This window comes from Triturus cristatus, chromosome 6 (assembly GCF_964204655.1).
Source record: "Triturus cristatus chromosome 6, aTriCri1.1, whole genome shotgun sequence".
NCBI classification, from domain to species: Eukaryota; Metazoa; Chordata; class Amphibia; order Caudata; family Salamandridae; genus Triturus; species Triturus cristatus.
This window is the reverse complement of record NC_140589.1, coordinates 589,635,953-589,659,982: the sequence shown is the minus strand read 5'-3', so window position 1 is coordinate 589,659,982 and position 24,030 is coordinate 589,635,953. Positions and strand designations below refer to the sequence as shown.

The 24,030-nt window shown below is 50.5% G+C and overlaps 13 non-coding genes across 13 annotated transcripts; all 13 read right to left on the bottom strand.

The window, feature by feature from the left end:
• Positions 1 to 2,369: 2,369 nt before the first annotated feature.
• LOC146817503 (U2 spliceosomal RNA) lies at positions 2,370 to 2,560 on the bottom strand. The gene has a single exon (XR_014964870.1). It is a non-coding gene; the product is annotated as a U2 spliceosomal RNA (small nuclear RNA).
• Positions 2,561 to 3,569: 1,009 nt separating this feature from the next.
• LOC146817502 (U2 spliceosomal RNA) lies at positions 3,570 to 3,760 on the bottom strand. The gene has a single exon (XR_014964869.1). It is a non-coding gene; the product is annotated as a U2 spliceosomal RNA (small nuclear RNA).
• A 993-nt stretch (positions 3,761 to 4,753) lies between these two features.
• On the bottom strand, positions 4,754 to 4,944 carry LOC146817501 (U2 spliceosomal RNA). Its single transcript, XR_014964867.1, has one exon. It is a non-coding gene; the product is annotated as a U2 spliceosomal RNA (small nuclear RNA).
• A 993-nt stretch (positions 4,945 to 5,937) lies between these two features.
• LOC146817500 (U2 spliceosomal RNA) lies at positions 5,938 to 6,128 on the bottom strand. Its single transcript, XR_014964866.1, has one exon. It is a non-coding gene; the product is annotated as a U2 spliceosomal RNA (small nuclear RNA).
• Positions 6,129 to 7,158: 1,030 nt separating this feature from the next.
• Positions 7,159 to 7,349, bottom strand: LOC146817499 (U2 spliceosomal RNA). The gene has a single exon (XR_014964865.1). It is a non-coding gene; the product is annotated as a U2 spliceosomal RNA (small nuclear RNA).
• Positions 7,350 to 8,368: 1,019 nt separating this feature from the next.
• On the bottom strand, positions 8,369 to 8,559 carry LOC146817498 (U2 spliceosomal RNA). Its single transcript, XR_014964864.1, has one exon. It is a non-coding gene; the product is annotated as a U2 spliceosomal RNA (small nuclear RNA).
• Positions 8,560 to 9,578: 1,019 nt separating this feature from the next.
• LOC146817497 (U2 spliceosomal RNA) lies at positions 9,579 to 9,769 on the bottom strand. Its single transcript, XR_014964863.1, has one exon. It is a non-coding gene; the product is annotated as a U2 spliceosomal RNA (small nuclear RNA).
• A 1,031-nt stretch (positions 9,770 to 10,800) lies between these two features.
• LOC146817496 (U2 spliceosomal RNA) lies at positions 10,801 to 10,991 on the bottom strand. Its single transcript, XR_014964861.1, has one exon. It is a non-coding gene; the product is annotated as a U2 spliceosomal RNA (small nuclear RNA).
• Positions 10,992 to 12,010: 1,019 nt separating this feature from the next.
• Positions 12,011 to 12,201, bottom strand: LOC146817495 (U2 spliceosomal RNA). The gene has a single exon (XR_014964860.1). It is a non-coding gene; the product is annotated as a U2 spliceosomal RNA (small nuclear RNA).
• A 1,019-nt stretch (positions 12,202 to 13,220) lies between these two features.
• Positions 13,221 to 13,406, bottom strand: LOC146817494 (U2 spliceosomal RNA). Its single transcript, XR_014964920.1, has one exon. It is a non-coding gene; the product is annotated as a U2 spliceosomal RNA (small nuclear RNA).
• Positions 13,407 to 21,231: 7,825 nt separating this feature from the next.
• On the bottom strand, positions 21,232 to 21,422 carry LOC146817493 (U2 spliceosomal RNA). The gene has a single exon (XR_014964859.1). It is a non-coding gene; the product is annotated as a U2 spliceosomal RNA (small nuclear RNA).
• Positions 21,423 to 22,441: 1,019 nt separating this feature from the next.
• On the bottom strand, positions 22,442 to 22,632 carry LOC146817492 (U2 spliceosomal RNA). The gene has a single exon (XR_014964858.1). It is a non-coding gene; the product is annotated as a U2 spliceosomal RNA (small nuclear RNA).
• A 1,019-nt stretch (positions 22,633 to 23,651) lies between these two features.
• Positions 23,652 to 23,842, bottom strand: LOC146817491 (U2 spliceosomal RNA). The gene has a single exon (XR_014964857.1). It is a non-coding gene; the product is annotated as a U2 spliceosomal RNA (small nuclear RNA).
• Positions 23,843 to 24,030: the final 188 nt, after the last annotated feature.

Genomic DNA, 24,030 nt, shown 5'->3' with positions numbered 1-24,030 from the left:
GGAAACCCCATGTGTTGGAGGGTTTTGAACATGTATTTGTGTGAAACGCTATCAAATGCCTTTTGTAGATCAAGTGAAAGTACTCCTAGTGGTGAGTTTTTCTCCAGAGCCATCCAAATGGCATCCCTTATGGTAATCAGACTGTCCCATGATTTTCTGCCAGGGACTGCGCAGGTTTGGTCTGGGTGGATTATGGCTTTGAGAACCTTTTTTATTCTATTTGTCAGTAGTTTACTTAGGATTTTGCTGTCCACGTTTAGAAGTGTGATGGGTCTCCAATTTTCTAGGCATTCTTTGTCCCCTTTTTTGTATATTAGGGTCACCACTCCTTCTAGGAAGGATGGTGGGAGTTTCTTTTCTTCTGTTGCTTTGTTGAGCATGTCACTGAAGTCTCTCGCTATTGTTCCCCAGAATGTTTTGTAAAATTCCCAGGGTAGGCCGTCTTTCCCTGGGGCTGAGTTTTTAGGTATCTGTGCTAGTATATCTAAGAATTCTTGGCCTTCCCAGGGTTTCTCTAGAAATTGTTTTGCCTCTTTTGACAGATTTCCATCTAGATTTTTTAGGAAATCTTTTCCTGTATCTTCCTCTATTTCTTTTTCTTTGTAGAGGTTTTTATAAAAGTCTGTCGTTATTTCTAGCATTTCCCTTGTTTTGTTTGTTGCCTTTCCGTTTTTGTCTTTTAGGCTTGTGATATTTTGTTGTGCTTGCTTTGCTTTTTTGAAGAAGAAAGCATTGCATTTTTCCCCTTCTTCATATTCTTTAACTCTTGAGTTAAATATGGTCTCTTTGCCTTTTTGTAGGTACCATTTTTTAATGTTTTCTCTTGTTTTTGCCATTTCTTCTTTTACTTGTACCCCTGCATCTTGTAATTCTGTCAGCAGAGCTAGTTTCTCTTGGAGGTTTTTAAACTCAGCTCTTTTTTGTGCTGCTCTCTCTCTTCCTATGTTTGAAAAGAAATTTTTTGTTTGCTTTTTAACAAATTCCCACCATAGGGTGAGGTTTTGGAAGTTTTTCTTTTGCGCCACCCATTTATTGTATTGCCTCTGGAAGGCTGCTTGTGTCTCTTCCTCCTTTAAGGTAGATGTGTTTAGCTTCCAGTAGCTTTTCCCTTTTTGGGGTGCATGGGATAGTTGGCATTTTGTTATAACCGTTTGGTGGTCGGTAAGGCAGCTGTCGTCTAATTTGGATTCTATGCATTTTATTTCTTTGCTTGCAAAGATGAAATCTATTCTGGATGTGGTGTTCCCATCTCCAGATAGCCATGTGTAACCCGTTGTGTTCGGGTTGCAAAGAGGGTATGAGTCTTGAAGGTTGAAATTACTTAACATGACTTTTAGGGTTTTGGATGTAGTGTCTAGCTTGTATTGTATTGATCTTAGCCAAAAGGCCGAGAAGCGATAACCAGAATGGTGCCAGAATTCGCACCTCCCGGAGCAATCTCCCTGGCTGACCCGGACCGGGGTCTTCCCTCGCACCGTCGCTTGAGGCCCTTTCGCCTCTTTTTCTGACTCCTAGTGGGAGCTCAGCATGTGCCCATAGAAAGGAGGTCCTGGCCTCGGGCCTTCTCCCGGCTCCCAGAGTCCTCCACGGCTCTCGCCTCGTTAGGCGTCACTTAGCATACCCACGTTGTCCTCTTTCTAGCATTTGCATGCCCCGCCCCTTCCTGTCCTCTGCTTCTAGCCGGCTGGCCGGAAAGCCTGGCAGCCGGGGGATGCTGGGAATCAGGCCAGGATGCCCTGGACAGCTCCCCGACAGGAAGTGGCCGGTGCCTCGCCCTCGCCTACCCGGGTCACTGCTCCCCTGTAGCCAAAGGCCTATAGATAAGGCTTGGCCGTTCGTGGCCGTTCGGGGACGGGCGGGGCGGGCAAAGAAGGAAAAGGACTCTGTATTTTCCTTCATTGCTCAGAGAAGCCAAGGGCAGTGTCCACTTCTCTCCCTCCCTCCCTCCCTCCTTCCCTCCCTCCCTCCCTCCCTCCCTCCGTCTCTTTCCGTCTCTACCTCGATCCTACTGACTTGCTGTAAAACTTCCTCAATTCGTTCCCCAGTGAAATGGATCCAAAAACGAAGGAAACTCTGATGCTGGAAAAGCAGTCTCCTTCTGACATTTTTCTCTTCCAAAGTGCAGCGTCTGGACGGAGAAGGAAATAAAAATAAAAAAAAGTTCCAGAAAACGTGAAAAATATATAAATAAATAAATAAAGCGCGTTTGCGGCACATCAATGACATAAATACATAAATAAAGCAAGATGCGGTGACCAGGGTGGTTTTATTCGCGCGCAAACACAGTAGCGCCACTTTACAGGGTTTGGTAGTGAAGCGCTACTTTCGTTTTCTCATCTATCTTTCAACAGCATTGTTTTCCCCGGGTGGGGAAGTGCACCATTCCTGGAGGTACTGCAATACCAGGTTGATGCGTGGAGTGGACAGAGCAAGCTCCTATTCCATCTCCCTGTTCCAAAAATCAATTTAATATATGGTCCCCAGATAGAGGACGTATCAGATATTAAACTGATAAGAACAGATACTACACTTGATCTTAGCCAAAAGGCCGAGAAGCGATAACCAGAATGGTGCCAGAATTCGCACCTCCCGGAGCAATCTCCCTGGCTGACCCGGACCGGGGTCTTCCCTCGCACCGTCGCTTGAGGCCCTTTCGCCTCTTTTTCTGACTCCTAGTGGGAGCTCAGCATGTGCCCATAGAAAGGAGGTCCTGGCCTCGGGCCTTCTCCCGGCTCCCAGAGTCCTCCACGGCTCTCGCCTCGTTAGGCGTCACTTAGCATACCCACGTTGTCCTCTTTCTAGCATTTGCATGCCCCGCCCCTTCCTGTCCTCTGCTTCTAGCCGGCTGGCCGGAAAGCCTGGCAGCCGGGGGATGCTGGGAATCAGGCCAGGATGCCCTGGACAGCTCCCCGACAGGAAGTGGCCGGCGCCTCGCCCTCGCCTACCCGGGACACTGCTCCCCTGTAGCCAAAGGCCTATAGATAAGGCTTGGCCGTTCGGGGACGGGCGGGGCGGGCAAAGAAGGAAAAGGACTCTGTATTTTCCTTCATTGCTCAGAGAAGCCAAGGGCAGTGTCCACTTCTCTGCCTCCGTCCCTCCATCTCTCTCTCCCTCCCTCCCTCTCTCCCTCCCTCCCTCCCTCTCTCCCTCCCTCCCTCCCTCCCTCCCTCCCTTTCCTCGTCTCTTTCCGTCTCTACCTCGATCCTACTGACTTGCTGGAAAACTTCCTCATTTCGTTCCCCAGTGAAATGGATCCAAAAACGAAGGAAACTCTGAGGCTGGAAAAGCAGTCTCCTTCTGACATTTTTCTCTTCCAAAGTGCAGCGTCTGGATGGAGAAGGGAATAAAAATAAAAAAAAAGTTCCAGAAAACGTGAAAAATATATAAATAAATAAATAAAGCGCGTTTGCGGCAGATCAATGACATAAATAAATAAATAAAGCAAGACGCGGTGACCAGGGTGGCTTTATTCTCGCGCAAACACAATAGCGCCACTTTACAGGGTTTGGTAGTGAAGCGCTACTTTCGTTTTCTCATCTATCTTTCAACAGCATTGTTTTCCCCGGGTGGGGAAGTGCACCATTCCTGGAGGTACTGCAATACCAGGTTGATGCGTGGAGTGGACAGAGCAAGCTCCTATTCCATCTCCCTGTTCCAAAAATCAATTTAATATATGGTCCCCAGATAGAGGACGTATCAGATATTAAACTGATAAGAACAGATACTACACTTGATCTTAGCCAAAAGGCCGAGAAGCGATAACCAGAATGGTGCCAGAATTCGCACCTCCCGGAGCAATCTCCCTGGCTGACCCGGACCGGGGTCTTCCCTCGCACCGTCGCTTGAGGCCCTTTCGCCTCTTTTTCTGACTCCTAGTGGGAGCTCAGCATGTGCCCATAGAAAGGAGGCCCTGGCCTCGGGCCTTCTCCCGGCTCCCAGAGTCCTCCACGGCTCTCGCCTCGTTAGGCGTCACTTAGCATACCCACGTTGTCCTCTTTCTAGCATTTGCATGCCCCGCCCCTTCCTGTCCTCTGCTTCCAGCCGGCTGGCCGGAAAGCCTGGCAGCCGGGGGATGCTGGGAATCAGGCCAGGATGCCCTGGACAGCTCCCCGACAGGAAGTGGCCGGCGCCTCGCCCTCGCCTACCCGGGACACTGCTCCCCTGTAGCCAAAGGCCTATAGATAAGGCTTGGCCGTTCGGGGACGGGCGGGGCGGGCAAAGAAGGAAAAGGACTCTGTATTTTCCTTCATTGCTCAGAGAAGCCAAGGGCAGTGTCCACTTCTCTGCCTCCGTCCCTCCATCTCTCTCTCCCTCCCTCCCTCTCTCCCTCCCTCCCTCCCTCCCTCCCTCCCTCCCTTTCCTCGTCTCTTTCCGTCTCTACCTCGATCCTACTGACTTGCTGGAAAACTTCCTCATTTCGTTCCCCAGTGAAATGGATCCAAAAACGAAGGAAACTCTGAGGCTGGAAAAGCAGTCTCCTTCTGACATTTTTCTCTTCCAAAGTGCAGCGTCTGGATGGAGAAGGGAATAAAAATAAAAAAAAAGTTCCAGAAAACGTGAAAAATATATAAATAAATAAATAAAGCGCGTTTGCGGCAGATCAATGACATAAATAAATAAATAAAGCAAGACGCGGTGACCAGGGTGGCTTTATTCTCGCGCAAACACAGTAGCGCCACTTTACAGGGTTTGGTAGTGAAGCGCTACTTTCGTTTTCTCATCTATCTTTCAACAGCATTGTTTTCCCCGGGTGGGGAAGTGCACCATTCCTGGAGGTACTGCAATACCAGGTTGATGCGTGGAGTGGACAGAGCAAGCTCCTATTCCATCTCCCTGTTCCAAAAATCAATTTAATATATGGTCCCCAGATAGAGGACGTATCAGATATTAAACTGATAAGAACAGATACTACACTTGATCTTAGCCAAAAGGCCGAGAAGCGATAACCAGAATGGTGCCAGAATTCGCACCTCCCGGAGCAATCTCCCTGGCTGACCCGGACCGGGGTCTTCCCTCGCACCGTCGCTTGAGGCCCTTTCGCCTCTTTTTCTGACTCCTAGTGGGAGCTCAGCATGTGCCCATAGAAAGGAGGCCCTGGCCTCGGGCCTTCTCCCGGCTCCCAGAGTCCTCCACGGCTCTCGCCTCGTTAGGCGTCACTTAGCATACCCACGTTGTCCTCTTTCTAGCATTTGCATGCCCCGCCCCTTCCTGTCCTCTGCTTCCAGCCGGCTGGCCGGAAAGCCTGGCAGCCGGGGGATGCTGGGAATCAGGCCAGGATGCCCTGGACAGCTCCCCGACAGGAAGTGGCCGGCGCCTCGCCCTCGCCTACCCGGGACACTGCTCCCCTGTAGCCAAAGGCCTATAGATAAGGCGTGGCCGTTCGGGGACGGGCGGGGCGGGCAAAGAAGGAAAAGGACTCTGTATTTTCCTTCATTGCTCAGAGAAGCCAAGGGCAGTGTCCACTTCTCTGCCTCCGTCCCTCCATCTCTCTCTCCCTCCCTCCCTCTCTCCCTCCCTCCCTCCCTCCCTCCCTCCCTCCCTTTCCTCGTCTCTTTCCGTCTCTACCTCGATCCTACTGACTTGCTGGAAAACTTCCTCATTTCGTTCCCCAGTGAAATGGATCCAAAAACGAAGGAAACTCTGAGGCTGGAAAAGCAGTCTCCTTCTGACATTTTTCTCTTCCAAAGTGCAGCGTCTGGATGGAGAAGGGAATAAAAATAAAAAAAAAGTTCCAGAAAACGTGAAAAATATATAAATAAATAAATAAAGCGCGTTTGCGGCAGATCAATGACATAAATAAATAAATAAAGCAAGACGCGGTGACCAGGGTGGCTTTATTCTCGCGCAAACACAGTAGCGCCACTTTACAGGGTTTGGTAGTGAAGCGCTACTTTCGTTTTCTCATCTATCTTTCAACAGCATTGTTTTCCCCGGGTGGGGAAGTGCACCATTCCTGGAGGTACTGCAATACCAGGTTGATGCGTGGAGTGGACAGAGCAAGCTCCTATTCCATCTCCCTGTTCCAAAAATCAATTTAATATATGGTCCCCAGATAGAGGACGTATCAGATATTAAACTGATAAGAACAGATACTACACTTGATCTTAGCCAAAAGGCCGAGAAGCGATAACCAGAATGGTGCCAGAATTCGCACCTCCCGGAGCAATCTCCCTGGCTGACCCGGACCGGGGTCTTCCCTCGCACCGTCGCTTGAGGCCCTTTCGCCTCTTTTTCTGACTCCTAGTGGGAGCTCAGCATGTGCCCATAGAAAGGAGGCCCTGGCCTCGGGCCTTCTCCCGGCTCCCAGAGTCCTCCACGGCTCTCGCCTCGTTAGGCGTCACTTAGCATACCCACGTTGTCCTCTTTCTAGCATTTGCATGCCCCGCCCCTTCCTGTCCTCTGCTTCCAGCCGGCTGGCCGGAAAGCCTGGCAGCCGGGGGATGCTGGGAATCAGGCCAGGATGCCCTGGACAGCTCCCCGACAGGAAGTGGCCGGCGCCTCGCCCTCGCCTACCCGGGACACTGCTCCCCTGTAGCCAAAGGCCTATAGATAAGGCTTGGCCGTTCGTGGCCGTTCGGGGACGGGCGGGGCGGGCAAAGAAGGAAAAGGACTCTGTATTTTCCTTCATTGCTCAGAGAAGCCAAGGGCAGTGTCCACTTCTCTGCCTCCGTCCCTCCATCTCTCTCTCCCTCCCTCCTCTCTCCCTCCCTCCCTCCCTCCCTCCCTCCCTCCCTCCCTCCCTCCCTCCCTCCCTCCCTCCCTTTCCTCGTCTCTTTCCGTCTCTACCTCGATCCTACTGACTTGCTGGAAAACTTCCTCATTTCGTTCCCCAGTGAAATGGATCCAAAAACGAAGGAAACTCTGAGGCTGGAAAAGCAGTCTCCTTCTGACATTTTTCTCTTCCAAAGTGCAGCGTCTGGATGGAGAAGGGAATAAAAATAAAAAAAAAGTTCCAGAAAACGTGAAAAATATATAAATAAATAAATAAAGCGCGTTTGCGGCAGATCAATGACATAAATAAATAAATAAAGCAAGACGCGGTGACCAGGGTGGCTTTATTCTCGCGCAAACACAGTAGCGCCACTTTACAGGGTTTGGTAGTGAAGCGCTACTTTCGTTTTCTCATCTATCTTTCAACAGCATTGTTTTCCCCGGGTGGGGAAGTGCACCATTCCTGGAGGTACTGCAATACCAGGTTGATGCGTGGAGTGGACAGAGCAAGCTCCTATTCCATCTCCCTGTTCCAAAAATCAATTTAATATATGGTCCCCAGATAGAGGACGTATCAGATATTAAACTGATAAGAACAGATACTACACTTGATCTTAGCCAAAAGGCCGAGAAGCGATAACCAGAATGGTGCCAGAATTCGCACCTCCCGGAGCAATCTCCCTGGCTGACCCGGACCGGGGTCTTCCCTCGCACCGTCGCTTGAGGCCCTTTCGCCTCTTTTTCTGACTCCTAGTGGGAGCTCAGCATGTGCCCATAGAAAGGAGGCCCTGGCCTCGGGCCTTCTCCCGGCTCCCAGAGTCCTCCACGGCTCTCGCCTCGTTAGGCGTCACTTAGCATACCCACGTTGTCCTCTTTCTAGCATTTGCATGCCCCGCCCCTTCCTGTCCTCTGCTTCCAGCCGGCTGGCCGGAAAGCCTGGCAGCCGGGGGATGCTGGGAATCAGGCCAGGATGCCCTGGACAGCTCCCCGACAGGAAGTGGCCGGCGCCTCGCCCTCGCCTACCCGGGACACTGCTCCCCTGTAGCCAAAGGCCTATAGATAAGGCTTGGCCGTTCGTGGCCGTTCGGGGACGGGCGGGGCGGGCAAAGAAGGAAAAGGACTCTGTATTTTCCTTCATTGCTCAGAGAAGCCAAGGGCAGTGTCCACTTCTCTGCCTCCGTCCCTCCATCTCTCTCTCCCTCCCTCCCTCTCTCCCTCCCTCCCTCCCTCCCTCCCTCCCTCCCTCCCTCCCTCCCTCCCTTTCCTCGTCTCTTTCCGTCTCTACCTCGATCCTACTGACTTGCTGGAAAACTTCCTCATTTCGTTCCCCAGTGAAATGGATCCAAAAACGAAGGAAACTCTGAGGCTGGAAAAGCAGTCTCCTTCTGACATTTTTCTCTTCCAAAGTGCAGCGTCTGGATGGAGAAGGGAATAAAAATAAAAAAAAAGTTCCAGAAAACGTGAAAAATATATAAATAAATAAATAAAGCGCGTTTGCGGCAGATCAATGACATAAATAAATAAATAAAGCAAGACGCGGTGACCAGGGTGGCTTTATTCTCGCGCAAACACAGTAGCGCCACTTTACAGGGTTTGGTAGTGAAGCGCTACTTTCGTTTTCTCATCTATCTTTCAACAGCATTGTTTTCCCCGGGTGGGGAAGTGCACCATTCCTGGAGGTACTGCAATACCAGGTTGATGCGTGGAGTGGACAGAGCAAGCTCCTATTCCATCTCCCTGTTCCAAAAATCAATTTAATATATGGTCCCCAGATAGAGGACGTATCAGATATTAAACTGATAAGAACAGATACTACACTTGATCTTAGCCAAAAGGCCGAGAAGCGATAACCAGAATGGTGCCAGAATTCGCACCTCCCGGAGCAATCTCCCTGGCTGACCCGGACCGGGGTCTTCCCTCGCACCGTCGCTTGAGGCCCTTTCGCCTCTTTTTCTGACTCCTAGTGGGAGCTCAGCATGTGCCCATAGAAAGGAGGCCCTGGCCTCGGGCCTTCTCCCGGCTCCCAGAGTCCTCCACGGCTCTCGCCTCGTTAGGCGTCACTTAGCATACCCACGTTGTCCTCTTTCTAGCATTTGCATGCCCCGCCCCTTCCTGTCCTCTGCTTCCAGCCGGCTGGCCGGAAAGCCTGGCAGCCGGGGGATGCTGGGAATCAGGCCAGGATGCCCTGGACAGCTCCCCGACAGGAAGTGGCCGGCGCCTCGCCCTCGCCTACCCGGGACACTGCTCCCCTGTAGCCAAAGGCCTATAGATAAGGCTTGGCCGTTCGTGGCCGTTCGGGGACGGGCGGGGCGGGCAAAGAAGGAAAAGGACTCTGTATTTTCCTTCATTGCTCAGAGAAGCCAAGGGCAGTGTCCACTTCTCTGCCTCCGTCCCTCCATCTCTCTCTCCCTCCCTCCCTCTCTCCCTCCCTCCCTCCCTCCCTCCCTCCCTCCCTCCCTCCCTCCCTCCCTTTCCTCGTCTCTTTCCGTCTCTACCTCGATCCTACTGACTTGCTGGAAAACTTCCTCATTTCGTTCCCCAGTGAAATGGATCCAAAAACGAAGGAAACTCTGAGGCTGGAAAAGCAGTCTCCTTCTGACATTTTTCTCTTCCAAAGTGCAGCGTCTGGATGGAGAAGGGAATAAAAATAAAAAAAAAGTTCCAGAAAACGTGAAAAATATATAAATAAATAAATAAAGCGCGTTTGCGGCAGATCAATGACATAAATAAATAAATAAAGCAAGACGCGGTGACCAGGGTGGCTTTATTCTCGCGCAAACACAGTAGCGCCACTTTACAGGGTTTGGTAGTGAAGCGCTACTTTCGTTTTCTCATCTATCTTTCAACAGCATTGTTTTCCCCGGGTGGGGAAGTGCACCATTCCTGGAGGTACTGCAATACCAGGTTGATGCGTGGAGTGGACAGAGCAAGCTCCTATTCCATCTCCCTGTTCCAAAAATCAATTTAATATATGGTCCCCAGATAGAGGACGTATCAGATATTAAACTGATAAGAACAGATACTACACTTGATCTTAGCCAAAAGGCCGAGAAGCGATAACCAGAATGGTGCCAGAATTCGCACCTCCCGGAGCAATCTCCCTGGCTGACCCGGACCGGGGTCTTCCCTCGCACCGTCGCTTGAGGCCCTTTCGCCTCTTTTTCTGACTCCTAGTGGGAGCTCAGCATGTGCCCATAGAAAGGAGGCCCTGGCCTCGGGCCTTCTCCCGGCTCCCAGAGTCCTCCACGGCTCTCGCCTCGTTAGGCGTCACTTAGCATACCCACGTTGTCCTCTTTCTAGCATTTGCATGCCCCGCCCCTTCCTGTCCTCTGCTTCCAGCCGGCTGGCCGGAAAGCCTGGCAGCCGGGGGATGCTGGGAATCAGGCCAGGATGCCCTGGACAGCTCCCCGACAGGAAGTGGCCGGCGCCTCGCCCTCGCCTACCCGGGACACTGCTCCCCTGTAGCCAAAGGCCTATAGATAAGGCTTGGCCGTTCGTGGCCGTTCGGGGACGGGCGGGGCGGGCAAAGAAGGAAAAGGACTCTGTATTTTCCTTCATTGCTCAGAGAAGCCAAGGGCAGTGTCCACTTCTCTGCCTCCGTCCCTCCATCTCTCTCTCCCTCCCTCCCTCTCTCCCTCCCTCCCTCCCTCCCTCCCTCCCTCCCTCCCTCCCTCCCTCCCTCCCTCCCTCCCTTTCCTCGTCTCTTTCCGTCTCTACCTCGATCCTACTGACTTGCTGGAAAACTTCCTCATTTCGTTCCCCAGTGAAATGGATCCAAAAACGAAGGAAACTCTGAGGCTGGAAAAGCAGTCTCCTTCTGACATTTTTCTCTTCCAAAGTGCAGCGTCTGGATGGAGAAGGGAATAAAAATAAAAAAAAAGTTCCAGAAAACGTGAAAAATATATAAATAAATAAATAAAGCGCGTTTGCGGCAGATCAATGACATAAATAAATAAATAAAGCAAGACGCGGTGACCAGGGTGGCTTTATTCTCGCGCAAACACAGTAGCGCCACTTTACAGGGTTTGGTAGTGAAGCGCTACTTTCGTTTTCTCATCTATCTTTCAACAGCATTGTTTTCCCCGGGTGGGGAAGTGCACCATTCCTGGAGGTACTGCAATACCAGGTTGATGCGTGGAGTGGACAGAGCAAGCTCCTATTCCATCTCCCTGTTCCAAAAATCAATTTAATATATGGTCCCCAGATAGAGGACGTATCAGATATTAAACTGATAAGAACAGATACTACACTTGATCTTAGCCAAAAGGCCGAGAAGCGATAACCAGAATGGTGCCAGAATTCGCACCTCCCGGAGCAATCTCCCTGGCTGACCCGGACCGGGGTCTTCCCTCGCACCGTCGCTTGAGGCCCTTTCGCCTCTTTTTCTGACTCCTAGTGGGAGCTCAGCATGTGCCCATAGAAAGGAGGCCCTGGCCTCGGGCCTTCTCCCGGCTCCCAGAGTCCTCCACGGCTCTCGCCTCGTTAGGCGTCACTTAGCATACCCACGTTGTCCTCTTTCTAGCATTTGCATGCCCCGCCCCTTCCTGTCCTCTGCTTCCAGCCGGCTGGCCGGAAAGCCTGGCAGCCGGGGGATGCTGGGAATCAGGCCAGGATGCCCTGGACAGCTCCCCGACAGGAAGTGGCCGGCGCCTCGCCCTCGCCTACCCGGGACACTGCTCCCCTGTAGCCAAAGGCCTATAGATAAGGCTTGGCCGTTCGTGGCCGTTCGGGGACGGGCGGGGCGGGCAAAGAAGGAAAAGGACTCTGTATTTTCCTTCATTGCTCAGAGAAGCCAAGGGCAGTGTCCACTTCTCTGCCTCCGTCCCTCCATCTCTCTCTCCCTCCCTCCCTCTCTCCCTCCCTCCCTCCCTCCCTCCCTCCCTCCCTCCCTCCCTCCCTCCCTTTCCTCGTCTCTTTCCGTCTCTACCTCGATCCTACTGACTTGCTGGAAAACTTCCTCATTTCGTTCCCCAGTGAAATGGATCCAAAAACGAAGGAAACTCTGAGGCTGGAAAAGCAGTCTCCTTCTGACATTTTTCTCTTCCAAAGTGCAGCGTCTGGATGGAGAAGGGAATAAAAATAAAAAAAAAGTTCCAGAAAACGTGAAAAATATATAAATAAATAAATAAAGCGCGTTTGCGGCAGATCAATGACATAAATAAATAAATAAAGCAAGACGCGGTGACCAGGGTGGCTTTATTCTCGCGCAAACACAGTAGCGCCACTTTACAGGGTTTGGTAGTGAAGCGCTACTTTCGTTTTCTCATCTATCTTTCAACAGCATTGTTTTCCCCGGGTGGGGAAGTGCACCATTCCTGGAGGTACTGCAATACCAGGTTGATGCGTGGAGTGGACAGAGCAAGCTCCTATTCCATCTCCCTGTTCCAAAAATCAATTTAATATATGGTCCCCAGATAGAGGACGTATCAGATATTAAACTGATAAGAACAGATACTACACTTGATCTTAGCCAAAAGGCCGAGAAGCGATAACCAGAATGGTGCCAGAATTCGCACCTCCCGGAGCAATCTCCCTGGCTGACCCGGACCGGGGTCTTCCCTCGCACCGTCGCTTGAGGCCCTTTCGCCTCTTTTTCTGACTCCTAGTGGGAGCTCAGCATGTGCCCATAGAAAGGAGGCCCTGGCCTCGGGCCTTCTCCCGGCTCCCAGAGTCCTCCACGGCTCTCGCCTCGTTAGGCGTCACTTAGCATACCCACGTTGTCCTCTTTCTAGCATTTGCATGCCCCGCCCCTTCCTGTCCTCTGCTTCCAGCCGGCTGGCCGGAAAGCCTGGCAGCCGGGGGATGCTGGGAATCAGGCCAGGATGCCCTGGACAGCTCCCCGACAGGAAGTGGCCGGCGCCTCGCCCTCGCCTACCCGGGACACTGCTCCCCTGTAGCCAAAGGCCTATAGATAAGGCTTGGCCGTTCGTGGCCGTTCGGGGACGGGCGGGGCGGGCAAAGAAGGAAAAGGACTCTGTATTTTCCTTCATTGCTCAGAGAAGCCAAGGGCAGTGTCCACTTCTCTGCCTCCGTCCCTCCATCTCTCTCTCCCTCCCTCCCTCTCTCCCTCCCTCCCTCCCTCCCTCCCTCCCTCCCTCCCTCCCTCCCTCCCTTTCCTCGTCTCTTTCCGTCTCTACCTCGATCCTACTGACTTGCTGGAAAACTTCCTCATTTCGTTCCCCAGTGAAATGGATCCAAAAACGAAGGAAACTCTGAGGCTGGAAAAGCAGTCTCCTTCTGACATTTTTCTCTTCCAAAGTGCAGCGTCTGGATGGAGAAGGGAATAAAAATAAAAAAAAAGTTCCAGAAAACGTGAAAAATATATAAATAAATAAATAAAGCGCGTTTGCGGCAGATCAATGACATAAATAAATAAATAAAGCAAGACGCGGTGACCAGGGTGGCTTTATTCTCGCGCAAACACAGTAGCGCCACTTTACAGGGTTTGGTAGTGAAGCGCTACTTTCGTTTTCTCATCTATCTTTCAACAGCATTGTTTTCCCCGGGTGGGGAAGTGCACCATTCCTGGAGGTACTGCAATACCAGGTTGATGCGTGGAGTGGACAGAGCAAGCTCCTATTCCATCTCCCTGTTCCAAAAATCAATTTAATATATGGTCCCCAGATAGAGGACGTATCAGATATTAAACTGATAAGAACAGATTTTTTATTCAAAATAGATTTTATTGAAGATCAAGTATTATACAAGAGAATATATACATATCATACAAAGGGGAATGCGGCGACCCCTAAGTAAATTGTGAATATACAATAACATTTCCACGACAGTGTGGAAGACAACTAGAAGAATACAGATTTGCTAATCCAAAAACTTGGCATGGAAAAACACAAGGAATTAAAAAACAGCTAAAAGCAGATCAAAAAACAGCAAAAAAGACTGCAAAAAAACAAAAACCACATCCCGGCCTAGTGCCAAGTTAGAGTAGCAATCAAGAAACCCCATTGACCAAGAATAGGAGCCCAGCACCATAGTAGCGGTTCCAGAATACCCAGGAAAGGCCTACGAAGAGAGAAAAACAGACTGCGCATAGTGATCCTGTTCCTGCCAAAATATGACAGAACTCAGGAGGAAAAGCCCTCTTACCCCTTACAGCAGTACAAAAGTTAAGTTATTGTGTGAAAGAAAAAAACCGTAGGAGACATCGTCATGCACTGACACTGGAAAACAAAGACAAAAGAGATGCACGCTAGTAGACCGCAGTATCAAAGAACAGTACTGGCCTCTGTTGCAGAAGTGCAAAGGCAGGTGAAATATTCAGTTCATCTGAAAACATGAACAGGAGCATATTGCATGCATACGAAAGATAACACCAAGAGTCCAGGCGCTATGCAGCCCTGAAAAAACTGGAGAAGTGAGAAGGACCCTACCCCTGCGGTCCAGGGGTCAAAACGCCTCTCAGGGTGGATGAAAGATCCAAACACGGGTGGCCCAAGACACGCTCTTCCGTCTGACATCCTGTGCAACGTACTCCTTAATGGACTTCTGAGCAATCTTCCAAACAGCAACTGGAGAGAGAGTGTCCTTTTTCAAAACCATCATGTTTCTGGCATCCCAAAGAGCAGTCTTTACAGCAGAAACAATGCACCAAACCACTCTCCATTGATCCGGATGCCATGGTCCCATGCCTGAAGCGTGCTGCACCAAACGATAAGACAGCTGGTCTTCCAACAGATGATGGGTCAGGTACTGCAGAGACCGTCTCCAAACTGCTGTGGCAAAAGGGCAATCCCAAAAAACATGCGCAGCTGATTCCTCATCTCGACATCCCTCCCTAGGACAGACTGGAGATACCGCCAAGGATCTACGGTGCAAGGCTCTTTTCGTTGGTAAGACCTCGTGTGCCGCCCTCCAATGGAGATCTCGATGGAAACCCAAAATCTTTGGATGGGCCATCCCAAGCCAAGCAGCTCTGGATCTGTCCTCTGCCATGGCTGGCAGTGCAGTCACCGGCAACCTACTGGACACGAAAGCAGATACTATTTTAAACGATTTCCAACAAAAAGTTTCCAACGTTTGCAATTGATAGGTTGTCAAAAAACTCTTCACAAAACCATAACAGTCAGGTGACGAAAAAGCAAGGGGAGAAATGTTGGTGGGCGTCCACATTTTCAGGGATCTTAAAACAAAACCTAAGTTGTATTTCACAAAAGCTCCCGCTTTGGACTTGGCAAAGAAAAAGATGTGGAGATGAACAACAACAAAATACAAATGAAGGATATGTCGCAGATCAGGTAAGTTCATGCCTCCTGCACCCCTCGGCTTGTACAGAACGTCTCTCGCCAATGGCTCCATGGCGCCTCTCCAGAAGAAAAGAGCGAACTTCCGTGCCAGGATCACTTGTACTCTTCGCGGTGGAGGAAACACTGCAGCCAAGTAAAACAGACTGGGCAGTAACACAGTCCTTAAAACAAAAACCCTCCCCTCAAAAGATAAATCTCTTAATGACCAGAGACCAAGAGTCCTGGAAACTTGTGAAACCTTCTCCTGCCAGTTCTTCTTCCCTTGGCCGTCCTTATCAAACTTGACTCCCAACACCGTTACAGCGTCTGGCATGCGTTGAATTTCTGGACAAGGATCCTCCTCCCACTTCCCATAAAGCATGCTTTGAGATTTATGAGCATTGAGTTTAGAGCCAGAACTTTTACAATAGATGTCAACTCTATCCAAAGCAGATCTCACAGATAATCTATTGGTACATAAAAGGGTAACATCATCCATATACAATTGAACTTTGACAGATTGTCCACCGCTCCCAGGGATATGCACCCCAGAAATGCGCGTGTCCTCCTGGATCATTTTACTAAGACATTCAATAGCACAAACAAATAACGTGGGAGACATAGGACACCCCTGCCTCACTCCACTTTTGACAGCAAATTCCCTGGAGAACCAACCATTATATAATACTTTACTAGTAGAGGCCTCATAGATCCATCGCAGCCACTGAATGAACAATAAAGGAAAACCCATTGCAGTCAATACGTGCCATAGAAATGCATGAGAAATGTTATCATACGCCTTTTCAAAATCAAGACTCAGCAAAGCCAAAGGGGAATGCCTTTCTAATTGAAATTGAATAGAGTCTCTAATGAGAACCAAACAATCTGAAACCCGCCTCCCTTTAACCGCACTCACTTGATCTGGGGAAATGAGGTCAGAAAGAATCTCTCCCACCCTCTGAGTCAACAGCTTCATGTATAACTTGTAATCAGTATTCAGCAGAGTGATAGGCCGCCAATTTTTTAACTCAGCTCTATCACCCTTTTTGTGTAATAAAACAATGATACCTTCACAGAATTGCTTGGGAGTTACACCAAGAACTTTCCGCTCCCGACAGACTTCCAATACCGAGTCCTTCAAAACTGGCCAGAACTCCTTATAGAACTCAATTGGAAGTCCATCTGGACCGGGTGATCTCCCATTGGCGAAGGAACTTAGAGCAATATCAAGGTCCTCCACTGAGAAGTCCTTCACCAAGCTCTGTTTTTGCCTCAAAGTCAGTGTGTCTTTGATCACTGCCAGGGAAGCTGCCGACTCAGAGGGACTAACAAGTTTCTCAGAGTACAGGTCCGCAAAAAACTCAGTCAACACCTCACCCATGCCGTCCGTAGTAGTCTGCAACCGTCCCTGACTGTCCTTCCATCCATCAGCTGCCCTTTGTTCCTCTATCACTTTCTTAAAAAAATAGCGGGAACATTTTTCATTCCCATCCACCCATTCAGCTCTGGCAAGGGACTTCACAATCTCCAGACGCTGCAAATATATATTTTCAATCTCTTCTTCCAAGTCTCTCACTTCGTTCACAACATTCAAACCCAATCTGTTCATACCATACAATCTCTGCAAGCGTCCCTGTAACACATTCAAATAACGCACCCTTTCTCTCGCCAGCTTTCTACCTTCTTCCCTAAAAAACTCACCAATTCTCCCTTTGACCCACAACCACCAATCAGTCCAACTCTTAAAAAAGTCCTTTAAAGTCTTCCAACCCTCAAAACGGTCAGAAAATAGTTTCTTCAGCCCTTCTTCCTTCAAAAGAGAAACATTCAGCTTCCACACACCTCTACCATGGACACGCACCTGGTCCAAAACTATGTCTGCCCTTAGTGCCATATGGTCCGAAAAGAAAAGTGGCTCAAGTACACATTTTGCACATTTTAAGTCATTAGAGATAAACACAAAATCAATCCTGGACCTTAAAGACAAGTCTGGACCATGCCAAGTAAAAAATCCTACATCAGCACTGTTCCCATCACTCCCAGCCCGAGGTCCAGCCCGTCTCCCAGCCCCAGGATTAGCCTGTAAAAAAGCATCAGTTAAATGAAAGTCCCCCACAATATCCTTGAGAACATGGCCTGTTTTGTCTATAGGGCGGCCGCTCCCTGTATCATTACTAGTTAAACCAGTGTTAAAATCTCCTGCCCAAATCAAACTCCCTCTGGTCAAACATGCACTTCTACAAACGTGTTCAAAAAGATGCAGTCGTTCGTCTTTATCAGCAGGAGCATAGGTATTCAACAAAGTAAAGGGAGCACCCTGGAAAAGTGCCTTGACCCTTAGCGCCCTCCCAGGTTTGAGCACTGTGGAATCAACTATACTCACTTTCCTGCTGGCTACCAAAATCGCCACTCCACTGTTCCTATTGCCATCTTCTCCAGACCAAAAAGAAGGACCTTTCTTCCAAGCTTGCTGCCACCAAGAGTAGTCTGTTCTGAAAGGAATCTGACATTCTTGGAGACAAAAAACATCCACCCCCTTCATTTCCCCCAAACAAAATAACACCTTATCCCTCCGTTCCGCACTACAGACACCTCTGACATTAATGGAAACAATTTGCAAAGCCATTAGGAAAAACAAACATAAATGTAAAACGTGAACAATCTTGGCCATACTTACTTGTTAGATGAAGCGGACTCAACAACCATGAACATATCATCCTCACTGTTTACCTGGGAGTCCAGCAGGATCAACTCCTTAAGATCCTGCTTTACTTCTGCATCAGTTTTGTTGATGTCACCACTCTGCGCTCCCAACTTCCCTTTTTTCCCTGAGCCACTTTCACCATTCTCTGAACTAAACTTCTTACCCAAAGCTTTGCCCTCCTTCTTTTGGGATGCAACCTCCCCCTTATCTAAGGTAGTCCTTCTCCCCCTCATGGTTCTTCCACTCCCCCCCACAGGTACCAGCACTCTTTGCGGTAAAGCATTTTTGGGAGTCAAAGAAGACTGGCTCACCAATCCTTCACCATTGTCAGTAGTGGATGCCCTAAGGACGGACCCCGCATCCTGACACTTGCCATTCTTCATCTTACCCTTGCTGGTGCTGGGCTCAAGAGAAGACTCCACTCTCCCATCTTCAGATGCTGCTTGCACTTTCTTCTTTTTCACGCTCTCCTTTGCCTCCCCTTCTTCCAAGCTCTTCCGTCGTTCCAGCTTCCGCTCCAGCTTCAGCTTCTCCGCCACCAACTGACCTTCGATTTCTGCAATATGCTGAACAAGTTGTGACATACCCTCACTGTCCTTCTCCCCAACCTCCACCACAGAGTCTTGTTGGACTTGTCGGAGTGGGAGGGACTCAACTTCTCCCTCATCCATGGAATCCTCCCCATCTGATGACAAAGGAGTCCAGAATTTACCCTTCACCTTATCCAGGAGGGGCAAGGGTGCCACAGAAGACTGTGTTGCATCCTGGTCCCCCCTGACACAACCAGAGGGCAAGTTAGCAAAAAGACTGTCAGGCAGATCCTGCGCCGTCATACCATCACATTGGTTTGAAGCTACACACTCTTCAACACCTCCGGATCCACCCTCCCCTCCCTCAGTGCCCGGACAGCGGGGAGTGGGACCCTCCACTAGAACAGCCTGGTCCTCCGTCCCTGTAATGGGAGCTGCTGCCGAAAGCGGCGCGTTATGCGCTACCTCAGCAGCCGCGTTCTCCTTCTCTGCTCTTACCAGTTCTTCCTCAACAGCTGTGTCACTCAAAGCCGTATTCTGTAACCCAACCCTGATATCGCTAGCGTCAGAGTTGGTGAAAGCGCTCATGGGATTCTTCAATTTGTTAGCAAAGGATGAGGGACAATCACGATAAAGGTGACCATCTCTACCACATAGATTACACAAACGCCTCTCGACACAGTCCTTGGCCACATGCCCTTCACCCCCACAATTAGAACAAATAAGTTTAGTGCACTCAGATTGGACATGGTCCCGAGCCCCACACCTCCTGCACAACTTGGGTTGACCAGCATAGAACAACAAAATCCGATTGGGGCCTAACAGGAAAGAGGAAGGCAAATGACACAGACCCCCCACCCCAGACGGATCCACTTTTAATTTGACTGAAATGCGCCAAGACCCATTCCATATTCCCAAAATATCACGCACCTTTTCCAAATTATGCGCAGTTTCACAATTCCTTTTAAGCCACATCAATAAATCATGTTCACTGACAGTTTCGTTATATACCTTGATAATAACAATTTTGGAACGAAGATCAGTTAACCCATCTACATTAAAACAAGCCAATTCGTTTTTACCCCTTTCAATTTCAAACGTGGACCAAAACCGGGTTAAACATACAGCAGAGTTAAAGCTCACATCCCACCCATTGCCAACAGGGAGCGCAATAACACAGAATAAATCGCTGGCTGCAACATGCAACATTTTTTGTAAAATAATCTGCACAAAATCAACCCTAGACATACTTAATTTCTTCTCACCTGACATGAATTCTTGCTTGATCGTGAAGCGCACGCAAAAGTGCCTTCTAATGCCTGTTCTTGGAGCGCCTTGCGACATCCTGAAACAGAGGAAGGGAGCAGAGTGGAAACGAAGGGGGAAGGAAAGAGTTAACAGAGAGAGAGGAGAGAATGCTCACAACTCGCGCTGAAGTCCGTTGATCACCTCAGCTGTGTGGTAACTAAGGCAACGAGTCATCAAAGTGCCCAGCAGCAGCCACGAAGGTTCGGAGCCTGTCTCCCTCCCTCCACGCTCCCACCAGCGAGGACTCCAGCCCCCAGCGCCGAGGCACTGAGAGACCAGAGCCCCCACCAGCAGAGCGCAGGGGAGAGAAGCGGAGAGAAGGGCCTCACTCGTCCGAATCGTAAGTCCAGGAATCTTGAAAGCCTCAGTACCTGCAGATAGGAATGAAAACACACACGTAGAAAAAACACCAACCAGCACTGTTCAATAATCGCTGAAGAGGCACGCCGTTTGCCACATCCCGCGCACAGAGCATCAGCCTTGCCCCGGACAAGCCAGGGTACGAAGGCCCGTCCCCATGCACAGAAGAGGTGACAAAAAGAATGAACCCCAAAAGGTCAGGCACCTCACAGCCCTTCACACGCAGCCTGGCCCCGGACAAGCCAGGGAACACAGGCCCAGTGCTACAAGGCTGCAGATATCCCAACCAGCCCAGACCAGACCAAATACAAATGCACTTGATCTTAGCCAAAAGGCCGAGAAGCGATAACCAGAATGGTGCCAGAATTCGCACCTCCCGGAGCAATCTCCCTGGCTGACCCGGACCGGGGTCTTCCCTCGCACCGTCGCTTGAGGCCCTTTCGCCTCTTTTTCTGACTCCTAGTGGGAGCTCAGCATGTGCCCATAGAAAGGAGGCCCTGGCCTCGGGCCTTCTCCCGGCTCCCAGAGTCCTCCACGGCTCTCGCCTCGTTAGGCGTCACTTAGCATACCCACGTTGTCCTCTTTCTAGCATTTGCATGCCCCGCCCCTTCCTGTCCTCTGCTTCCAGCCGGCTGGCCGGAAAGCCTGGCAGCCGGGGGATGCTGGGAATCAGGCCAGGATGCCCTGGACAGCTCCCCGACAGGAAGTGGCCGGCGCCTCGCCCTCGCCTACCCGGGACACTGCTCCCCTGTAGCCAAAGGCCTATAGATAAGGCTTGGCCGTTCGTGGCCGTTCGGGGACGGGCGGGGCGGGCAAAGAAGGAAAAGGACTCTGTATTTTCCTTCATTGCTCAGAGAAGCCAAGGGCAGTGTCCACTTCTCTGCCTCCGTCCCTCCATCTCTCTCTCCCTCCCTCCCTCTCTCCCTCCCTCCCTCCCTCCCTCCCTCCCTCCCTCCCTCCCTCCCTCCCTCCCTCCCTCCCTTTCCTCGTCTCTTTCCGTCTCTACCTCGATCCTACTGACTTGCTGGAAAACTTCCTCATTTCGTTCCCCAGTGAAATGGATCCAAAAACGAAGGAAACTCTGAGGCTGGAAAAGCAGTCTCCTTCTGACATTTTTCTCTTCCAAAGTGCAGCGTCTGGATGGAGAAGGGAATAAAAATAAAAAAAAAGTTCCAGAAAACGTGAAAAATATATAAATAAATAAATAAAGCGCGTTTGCGGCAGATCAATGACATAAATAAATAAATAAAGCAAGACGCGGTGACCAGGGTGGCTTTATTCTCGCGCAAACACAGTAGCGCCACTTTACAGGGTTTGGTAGTGAAGCGCTACTTTCGTTTTCTCATCTATCTTTCAACAGCATTGTTTTCCCCGGGTGGGGAAGTGCACCATTCCTGGAGGTACTGCAATACCAGGTTGATGCGTGGAGTGGACAGAGCAAGCTCCTATTCCATCTCCCTGTTCCAAAAATCAATTTAATATATGGTCCCCAGATAGAGGACGTATCAGATATTAAACTGATAAGAACAGATACTACACTTGATCTTAGCCAAAAGGCCGAGAAGCGATAACCAGAATGGTGCCAGAATTCGCACCTCCCGGAGCAATCTCCCTGGCTGACCCGGACCGGGGTCTTCCCTCGCACCGTCGCTTGAGGCCCTTTCGCCTCTTTTTCTGACTCCTAGTGGGAGCTCAGCATGTGCCCATAGAAAGGAGGCCCTGGCCTCGGGCCTTCTCCCGGCTCCCAGAGTCCTCCACGGCTCTCGCCTCGTTAGGCGTCACTTAGCATACCCACGTTGTCCTCTTTCTAGCATTTGCATGCCCCGCCCCTTCCTGTCCTCTGCTTCCAGCCGGCTGGCCGGAAAGCCTGGCAGCCGGGGGATGCTGGGAATCAGGCCAGGATGCCCTGGACAGCTCCCCGACAGGAAGTGGCCGGCGCCTCGCCCTCGCCTACCCGGGACACTGCTCCCCTGTAGCCAAAGGCCTATAGATAAGGCTTGGCCGTTCGTGGCCGTTCGGGGACGGGCGGGGCGGGCAAAGAAGGAAAAGGACTCTGTATTTTCCTTCATTGCTCAGAGAAGCCAAGGGCAGTGTCCACTTCTCTGCCTCCGTCCCTCCATCTCTCTCTCCCTCCCTCCCTCTCTCCCTCCCTCCCTCCCTCCCTCCCTCCCTCCCTCCCTCCCTCCCTCCCTTTCCTCGTCTCTTTCCGTCTCTACCTCGATCCTACTGACTTGCTGGAAAACTTCCTCATTTCGTTCCCCAGTGAAATGGATCCAAAAACGAAGGAAACTCTGAGGCTGGAAAAGCAGTCTCCTTCTGACATTTTTCTCTTCCAAAGTGCAGCGTCTGGATGGAGAAGGGAATAAAAATAAAAAAAAAGTTCCAGAAAACGTGAAAAATATATAAATAAATAAATAAAGCGCGTTTGCGGCAGATCAATGACATAAATAAATAAATAAAGCAAGACGCGGTGACCAGGGTGGCTTTATTCTCGCGCAAACACAGTAGCGCCACTTTACAGGGTTTGGTAGTGAAGCGCTACTTTCGTTTTCTCATCTATCTTTCAACAGCATTGTTTTCCCCGGGTGGGGAAGTGCACCATTCCTGGAGGTACTGCAATACCAGGTTGATGCGTGGAGTGGACAGAGCAAGCTCCTATTCCATCTCCCTGTTCCAAAAATCAATTTAATATATGGTCCCCAGATAGAGGACGTATCAGATATTAAACTGATAAGAACAGATACTACACTTGATCTTAGCCAAAAGGCCGAGAAGCGATAACCAGAATGGTGCCAGAATTCGCACCTCCCGGAGCAATCTCCCTGGCTGACCCGGACCGGGGTCTTCCCTCGCACCGTCGCTTGAGGCCCTTTCGCCTCTTTTTCTGACTCCTAGTGGGAGCTCAGCATGTGCCCATAGAAAGGAGGCCCTGGCCTCGGGCCTTCTCCCGGCTCCCAGAGTCCTCCACGGCTCTCGCCTCGTTAGGCGTCACTTAGCATACCCACGTTGTCCTCTTTCTAGCATTTGCATGCCCCGCCCCTTCCTGTCCTCTGCTTCCAGCCGGCTGGCCGGAAAGCCTGGCAGCCGGGGGATGCTGGGAATCAGGCCAGGATGCCCTGGACAGCTCCCCGACAGGAAGTGGCCGGCGCCTCGCCCTCGCCTACCCGGGACACTGCTCCCCTGTAGCCAAAGGCCTATAGATAAGGCTTGGCCGTTCGTGGCCGTTCGGGGACGGGCGGGGCGGGCAAAGAAGGAAAAGGACTCTGTATTTTCCTTCATTGCTCAGAGAAGCCAAGGGCAGTGTCCACTTCTCTGCCTCCGTCCCTCCATCTCTCTCTCCCTCCCTCCCTCTCTCCCTCCCTCCCTCCCTCCCTCCCTCCCTCCCTCCCTCCCTCCCTCCCTTTCCTCGTCTCTTTCCGTCTCTACCTCGATCCTACTGACTTGCTGGAAAACTTCCTCATTTCGTTCCCCAGTGAAATGGATCCAAAAACGAAGGAAACTCTGAGGCTGGAAAAGCAGTCTCCTTCTGACATTTTTCTCTTCCAAAGTGCAGCGTCTGGATGGAGAAGGGAATAAAAATAAAAAAAAAGTTCCAGAAAACGTGAAAAATATATAAATAAATAAATAAAGCGCGTTTGCGGCAGATCAATGACATAAATAAATAAATAAAGCAAGACGCGGTGACCAGGGTGGCTTTATTCTCGCGCAAACACAGTAGCGCCACTTTACAGGGTTTGGTAGTGAAGCGCTACTTTCGTTTTCTCATCTATCTTTCAACAGCATTGTTTTCCCCGGGTGGGGAAGTGCACCATTCCTGGAGGTACTGCAATACCAGGTTGATGCGTGGAGTGGACAGAGCAAGCTCCTATTCCATCTCCCTGTTCCAAAAATCAATTTAATATATGGTCCCCAGATAGAGGACGTATCAGATATTAAACTGATAAGAACAGATACTACACTTGATCTTAGCCAAAAGGCCGAGAAGCGATAACCAGAATGGTGCCAGAATTCGCACCTCCCGGAGCAATCTCCCTGGCTGACCCGGACCGGGGTCTTCCCTCGCACCGTCGCTTGAGGCCCTTTCGCCTCTTTTTCTGACTCCTAGTGGGAGCTCAGCATGTGCCCATAGAAAGGAGGCCCTGGCCTCGGGCCTTCTCCCGGCTCCCAGAGTCCTCCA